General features: G+C 39.7%; 2 pseudogenes; one reads left to right on the forward strand and one right to left on the reverse strand.

Annotated features, from left to right (window-relative positions):
* Nucleotides 1-1612: 1612 nt before the first annotated feature.
* LOC149930919 (U2 spliceosomal RNA) lies at nt 1613-1770 on the reverse strand (annotated as a pseudogene).
* Nucleotides 1771-2813: 1043 nt separating this feature from the next.
* Nucleotides 2814-2993, forward strand: LOC149930920 (U2 spliceosomal RNA; annotated as a pseudogene).
* Nucleotides 2994-7173: the final 4180 nt, after the last annotated feature.

Raw genomic sequence — 7173 nt, forward strand, 5'->3', positions numbered from 1 at the left:
AGAATTCATAGGGCTAAAAATAAGTCGAACCTAGGTAGCAAAACACGTGCTGTACTGAACAGAACTGATCTAGCTCAATTGGGCTCGCACAGAAGGCAGAATAAACATCACTCTCGTGTGGCGTCATTGCATGACGTAACAAGAACCAATCAGAACAAAGGGGTCGCAAATGTACGGTCCCTCTTCACTGGTGACGTCGCGCCCAATGAAAACCGCAGAAGAAAGTTGAAAGAAAGAAGGCGTATCCCAACTTTCCTAGGAAAGTCTGCAGAATACGGCCGATTAAATTATCGCGAACATTATATTTGTCAAAACAATATTTCGTATCCATGTCGGAGTACTGAGGAAAAAAGGTTGATTTTTTAAACTCATTTTGGTTGTTCTAAAAGAGGATTCATAACATTTTTCAACATATTTACAGGTTCTTATGGGTTTCAAGTCTAGGTAAGTATTTTTAACTTTTCATATTACTTTTAGGAAAACTAATTTTAACACTAATTTTTATCTATTTTTTTGGTTTAACAGAAATAGAGTTAAGTATATTACATTAAAGCTTCATTAGTGTACTTTTTTAGTAAACACTTAAACATTTAAAAATAAAACTAAAATTAAACCTTTAAAAACGAATCACAATAAATAATTTTTATAATTCCGATTTCCCCGTTTAACGGTGTCAATTAAAACATAAAAAAAATTAAATATTTAAAAAAAATATCAGAAGTATATTTACAAAGTGCGCCACTGTACTATTTCTTCCCCTTCTTAGGGTCTTTTTCAATTGAAGGGCTCTGACGACGCTTGAATCGGCGTTGGAATGCTTCTTGGGCCTTTGCCAATGCGTCATCCCGCCAAATCAGGATATGGGGCTTGGTTGAGGTCAACACTTTGGCTTGCCGACAAAAGTCCTCAATTTCATCTTTGGGTAGGTGATCCCATGCCCAACTTTGTTCAAAAATTTCCAATATTCTTTCAGGTTCCTCTGGTGTTGGAGGGTCGGATTTCGGAGAGTCTTGGACCTGCTTCTGTGGTGACTTGAGAGCATCGGCGTAGCCTTTGACTTTAGCGGGGGATTCATGTTTCCCTGGGAATGACTCTGGCGTTGCCAACGACCAGCCCTCTTTTAGCCCTGGAAGTCTCGTGAAGGCCCTGTTACGTCCATTAGTTCGTCGTGGGTGCTAACGTCTGCTGCAGCCCCAACCGGAATCGGCGTTCCATTCCTTATTTTCACTGGTTCGTCATATGACGGGTTCTGGTCATCGGCCGTTTCTGGATTTGGTCGAGCCTTCTTATTCTTTTTCGGGCAATCCCGAACCTGATGACTGTTTTTACGGCAGTAAAAACACATTCTACGTGTTGCCAACGCGAATGTCGAAAAGCAGCCGGCTGTGAACTCCTAATCGTGTCTCCTGTTAGTATCGAAAGTAACTTAAAAAAAATCATACCGTTGGTAACGTACGACAATTAAAGTAAAAAATTACAAAACAAATCCGTCCGAATCTTCAAAATGATCTACTAGCCAATGACGACTTTCCCTCTTATGACGTTAGGAATATATATATATATATATATATATATATATATATATATATGGTTTTGATTTAAGATTCATTGAGAGAGGTGGGCCGATCCTGGAAGAACTGAAATACCAGCCCAACCCGTGGCGGAGGTGGAGCAAGTTTAATAGCTTGGGCCCCGATGGGACCCGTATCAGATATTAAGCTGATAAGAACAGATACTGAATTTGTTTATTAAATTTCATTTGAAAAAAATACAGTATCCTTGTCGGTTTTCAATAATTCACCTGCTTGTTAGGATGATTTTAAATTAAGGCAGGTTTAAAATTGCATATATTTTTTACAAGAAACAAAAATTAAATGGAATTTTTACCATTTTTCGTACAGTGATATCATTTAAAGATAAACATCTAGAAACATATTGATAAATAATTAAAACTTACAATTGATAAGTTAAAATTACGCTTTGTTTAAAAACGAACACTTTTTTTAAATGTTTAGTTTAAATGAGCTCAAAAGTAAATGAAAAAAATTAAAATAAAAGTTTTAACTCTTTTTCCGCTTTTTGAATAACCGGTAATTGAGTAGAACACCATTTTTCTTTGAAGTCGATCTCTGACAGGTGGATGTTATCTGCACGGGCTCGGCGAAGAATATTTTTTCGGACTCGTTCAAGTACGACTTTGGCAACGTCTTGTTTTTTCTCGAAGAGCATACGATTCCTGCGATTTCAGCCATGATGATGATAGTTATGTAGATTGCTGGTTTAGGGACTGTAAGCGGGGTGAAGAAGCAGACGCTCGGTCAGGATATATGACGAGTCCCGAAGAATTGTCTAGCGTGGTTTCTACGGAGCTTCGGAATAGCGCAGACGTAAAGAAGGGATATCAGCCTATAGGACTATGATTCGATTTATTATTACGTTTTTCAACAACGTTTTAAAATTTTAGTACGCTTGTATTTACAATTTAGAAGACCTTTTAATATTTATGATTTTATAAACCGGTTTTTGTTTTAAATTTGGCTATAAAAAAAGAATTTTTATGTTCTACACTTACCTGATATATTTATGTGACCTAAGAAATGCTTCAGCCTTGGAAGAAAAAAATTATTAGTTAATTATATACGTAAAAGAATTATATACAAAAGAAATTAATACTTACCTTGACCCTAAAAACCTCGTTACTTTTAAAACCTGTCTTAATGGAAATATTTTTAACTTTTTCAAACGTTCTCTGTTCGCGATAACTTAAATTAACAGAAAAAAGACCTAAAATACACGTATTTGTAATTACCAACGAAGCTTTTAATAAACAATTAAAAGTATCTGTTCTTATCAGCTTAATATCTGATACGGGTCCCATCGGGGCCCAAGATTTTAAACTTATTTTTGGACGGCGGCGGAGAGGTCGGAGCTTGCTCCACCTCCGCCACCGGTTGGCCTGGTATTGCAGTTCTTCCAGGATCGGCCCACCACTGTCAATGAATCTAAAATCAAACACCCATATATATATATATATATATATATATATATATATATATATATATATATATATATATATATATATATTCCTGACGTCATAAGAGGGAAAAATGTCATTGGCTAGTAGATCATTTTGAAGATTCGGACGGATTTGTTTAGTAATTTTTAACCTTAATTGTCGTACTTTACCAACGGTATGATTTTTTTAAGTCACTTTCGATACTAACAGGAGACATGATTAGGAGTTCACAGCCGGCCGCTTTTCGACATTCGCGTTGGCAACAAGTCTTCCCCTTTAAAAAAAATACCCCCTCCCAAACCATGGTAACTCCGTTCTCGAAACGGACCCCATATAAGTTATTTACATCGAGTTACCTAGCGAGGATTGCGGTACTATCGCTGAAGAAGTAACCGGTTTTGACTTCGTTGTGGAGAATGGTTGTTTATTTTTAGAAAGAATTATCATGAAAGTGGGTTTTCCCTTACGGTGAAGTATGTGGCAGAGCGCATCATGGCACGAGTTCTAGATGCCTAGTATATGCAGGATGGTACCGGGAGGTTCGTTGTTTCTCTTCTCCAAGAGCGTATACGTTCACGGTAAATATTAATACAAACTATTAGAGATTAAACTCACCTCGACTCAATTATTGCAAATCAATTTCATATTTTAGAAAATTCTTTACGTAAAGCTTCCCATAATTTTAAATCTTAAAGGCTAATTGAAGCACTCATAAAAAATATGACAATTCGCTTAAGAAAGTCAAAGAACTCCTGAATGTTTTGTTTTACATATCTCGCTTCCAGAGGGCGCAATGTCGATAGTAGTATGTATCTTACGCTGCGACCGGTAACAATTTGGAGGGGACTGTTAAAAGCGGGATGGTTTGGAAAACACGATTTTTTGTGTTGCTGATGCCGGGGCGCGTACTACGCGACAACCACGGTCAATTCGTAGTTCCATATCTCATGACACTTCTCTACAGCTGTTCTGGTAAGCATGCAGGAGGAAACTCCGTATGATCAAGATCTTACTTTTTCTAATTATCGATTAAGCGCGATTCCATGTTGCCACTTATTAAAAACAAGACCCAGAGAAAACCGAAGATAAATTATCGCCTTGGCGAACTAGTTAGAAACAGCGTAAAAGAAAATATTTAAAAACACACAAATTTTATTAAAAAGACTCAAATACCAGGTTAATGGGAAAAAAGAGGGAGAGAGGAAGAGAGCAGCCACCGGCACGCCGTGTTCCCCGGTGGTCTCCCTCTCAAGAAATGACCCCACTCGACGCGGCTTACCGTCGTTGAAGGGTCGAGAACCAATGTATTCCGCGTGATATTACCGTTGACGGCTGAAACGCTCTATGGCCGTCGATCTTTTTGTTTGAAATCAAGAAGTTGCCTTCTTTGGTCAGACGTGATGGTTATACACGCTGTCATCTCCAGCCACGAGCAATCTGCTTAAACATAATTATGAAATATATGAATGCTGAATCTCACTCTTTTTCTTTTTCAACCACCAAAGCCCCCTTCGCCGGTTATCGCTTCTCGGCCTTTTGGCTAAGATCAAAGTGTAGTTCTGTTTTCAATAGTGTTATATGGAGATCTTAGTCGGGGAGCGAGAAGTTTTTTTCCGCTATTCGGCCTGTTCCTGTGCTGCCACTTACCTGCCGTGTTGTTGCCTGTGTTCCAGAACATCACTCTGTGCTGATCCGCTCATCTGACGTCGCTCGTTTCAGGAGCTCGGCTCTGCCAACGACAACCTCCTAGCCTTGATGGCCACGGAGGAAAAAAAGAGAACGGTTCGACTGGAAGTCGATGCTGGTTTTCTCGATGTTGCCCGTACGATCTACGACAAACTAGGACCCAAGAGTATTGACACTCTGCAACCTGTTGGTAAGGGAGTACTCTTTCTTACCTTTACATCCCTGACTTTTCTGCATCAAGCTTTAACCTGTGCCGACCTGAAAACGAATAACGAACCCTGGAAACTTACCTGTATTGAAGAAGACGGACAATGGATCACAATAAAGAACTTACCCAAATGGATCCAGTGGGATTCGGTATTAACAACCCTAAAACAATTTGGTGATGTAAAATCATATCGTTTCGACGAGTACCCTCAACTAAAGGGAGTAAAAAACGGTGACCGTTCGGTGAAAATCTTAATGAAAAAATCTATCCCAAATGTACTACATTTCGGACGTTGTAGGGCCCTGGTTTATTACCGAGGCGTTATCAAAAATGTTTCTTCTATGGCGAAGAGGGACATACGGTGTCCACATGCGACAAAAATAAAGCCGCAATGGAGGAACGACGCCAGACTCTACCTGAGGGCCAGGGATCTTCTTCACCTAATGAGACTGAGAATCAGCAGGAGACAGCCACCAAAGAAATTTCACCCACAATGCCTATTCCCAAGAAAGTTGCCGTTCCGAGATAACCAGACCAAGTGGTTACACCCATTGAAACAGCACCAAAACCAGCCAAAAAACCAGAACCAGAACCAGTCAGCCAACCAGAAGTAATCCTTTCAGAGAGTAGTGAAGACGAAGACGACACCGAGACTAGCCCCAGATGGGATCCAGAGACCTGGTCTGTGGGCGACAAGCCGGACCTAACAAAACCCGAACTTCAAATCCTTTACGAAAGTGTCAACCGGGAGCCTCTCACCCGAATTGACTGCATAAACTGGGCTATGGAAGACCTCCTAGACAACATACTTTCCACCATCAAGAACTATCCGAAGCGCCGACTCAGCACTACTCCAACAAAAAAGCGAAGAAAGGAAAATCTACAAGTTGAAAATTTAATTTTAAATTTTAAACTAAACCTCGTTTTTAACTCTTTGAACTTTTTATATAATATTGATTTAATTTAATATAATTTAAAAAGGCGGGAAAAGATATATTGACAAGGGTACTGTAATCCAAGTTTTCTAATAAACTATTTCAGTATCTGTTCTTATGCATGCGAGCCCGCATCCAACTGGTTAAACAAGTCGCCTTACCTAAACTGACCTCTAGTCAACTTAACCAATTCCTTCCTGGAAGCCTTTACACGAGTGATATTCTTGTTCATCTGGAATAGCACTCAAGAAACCGTCGCCCGTACCACAATGTACCTCCCTCCAGACCAGGGAGGTAGGGGAGTCCCGAACCTCCATCAAGAAATCAAAGCCTTGGAATTCTCACGTTACTCATCCTGTCTGCAAGCTAAAAACCACGCTGTTAAAAATTCCGTCATCTTTCACCTCTCAACTACCAGTACCACCGTTTTCAAGATCCCATGGGACCACCATATGCCTCACGCTAGCTCTGTCAATCCCATGTATCAGTCATTCAGAGACACAGCACTCACCTTGAAGAAAATCGATCCAACCAGCAATCTCCTAGAAGAAAAAAACAAATCAATTAAAACTAAATTACAGTCAACCATACCTACCACACCACGAATCGTTTCCCTCCAACCACATATCAACTGGGGCGTCGCTTTCCGGCGGTGCACCAGTGTATTTCTCGAAGGCTCACGACGAGACTTCGCATTCAAAGTTAACCACAAAGTCCTTCCGACCAGAGATGTCTTGTTCACTCGTAACATGGCCACAACACGATCCCGCCCGTTCTGTACCTCAACGGAGACTCTTACCCATCTACTCTATGATTGCGCAATACCTAAACTTCTCAGGAACCACGCCAGAGTCTTCTTCGGAGTCCGCTTACTATCATGGTCAACCATAAGTCATCTAACGCCATTCCCAGTGCTGAAGTCGGTCATATACATAGCCGCCATAATAATCACCGAAATCAAATTCCAAGTCTGGAAATCCAGAAACCGTTTACTCTTTGAAAATAAACGAGATGTCGCTAAAGTCGTTTTAGCGCGTGTTCGGTTTCACCTTCAGCGACGAGCAAGGGCGGACCGACACCATCTATCAGGAACATCGTTAAGCGATAAATGGTGCGCAACAGAGCTTCCGGCCCTGCAACTCCACCAATCCGAAGAATTCAAACTTCTATTTTAAACAATTTTATTGATTTTTAACTTTACAAAAACGTTTTAAAAAAAGAAATAAAAAGTTTTTTATCTCTTAGTTTTTTCGCGTTAAATTAAAATAAAACATAAATCGCGAACAAAAATATATAAAAGTGTAAAATATGTATATGTGTAAAAATGT

The sequence above is a fragment of the Leiobunum rupestre genome, chromosome 9, assembly GCF_980474605.1.
Source record: "Leiobunum rupestre chromosome 9, qqLeiRupe1.1.hap1, whole genome shotgun sequence".
NCBI classification, from domain to species: Eukaryota; Metazoa; Arthropoda; class Arachnida; order Opiliones; family Sclerosomatidae; genus Leiobunum; species Leiobunum rupestre.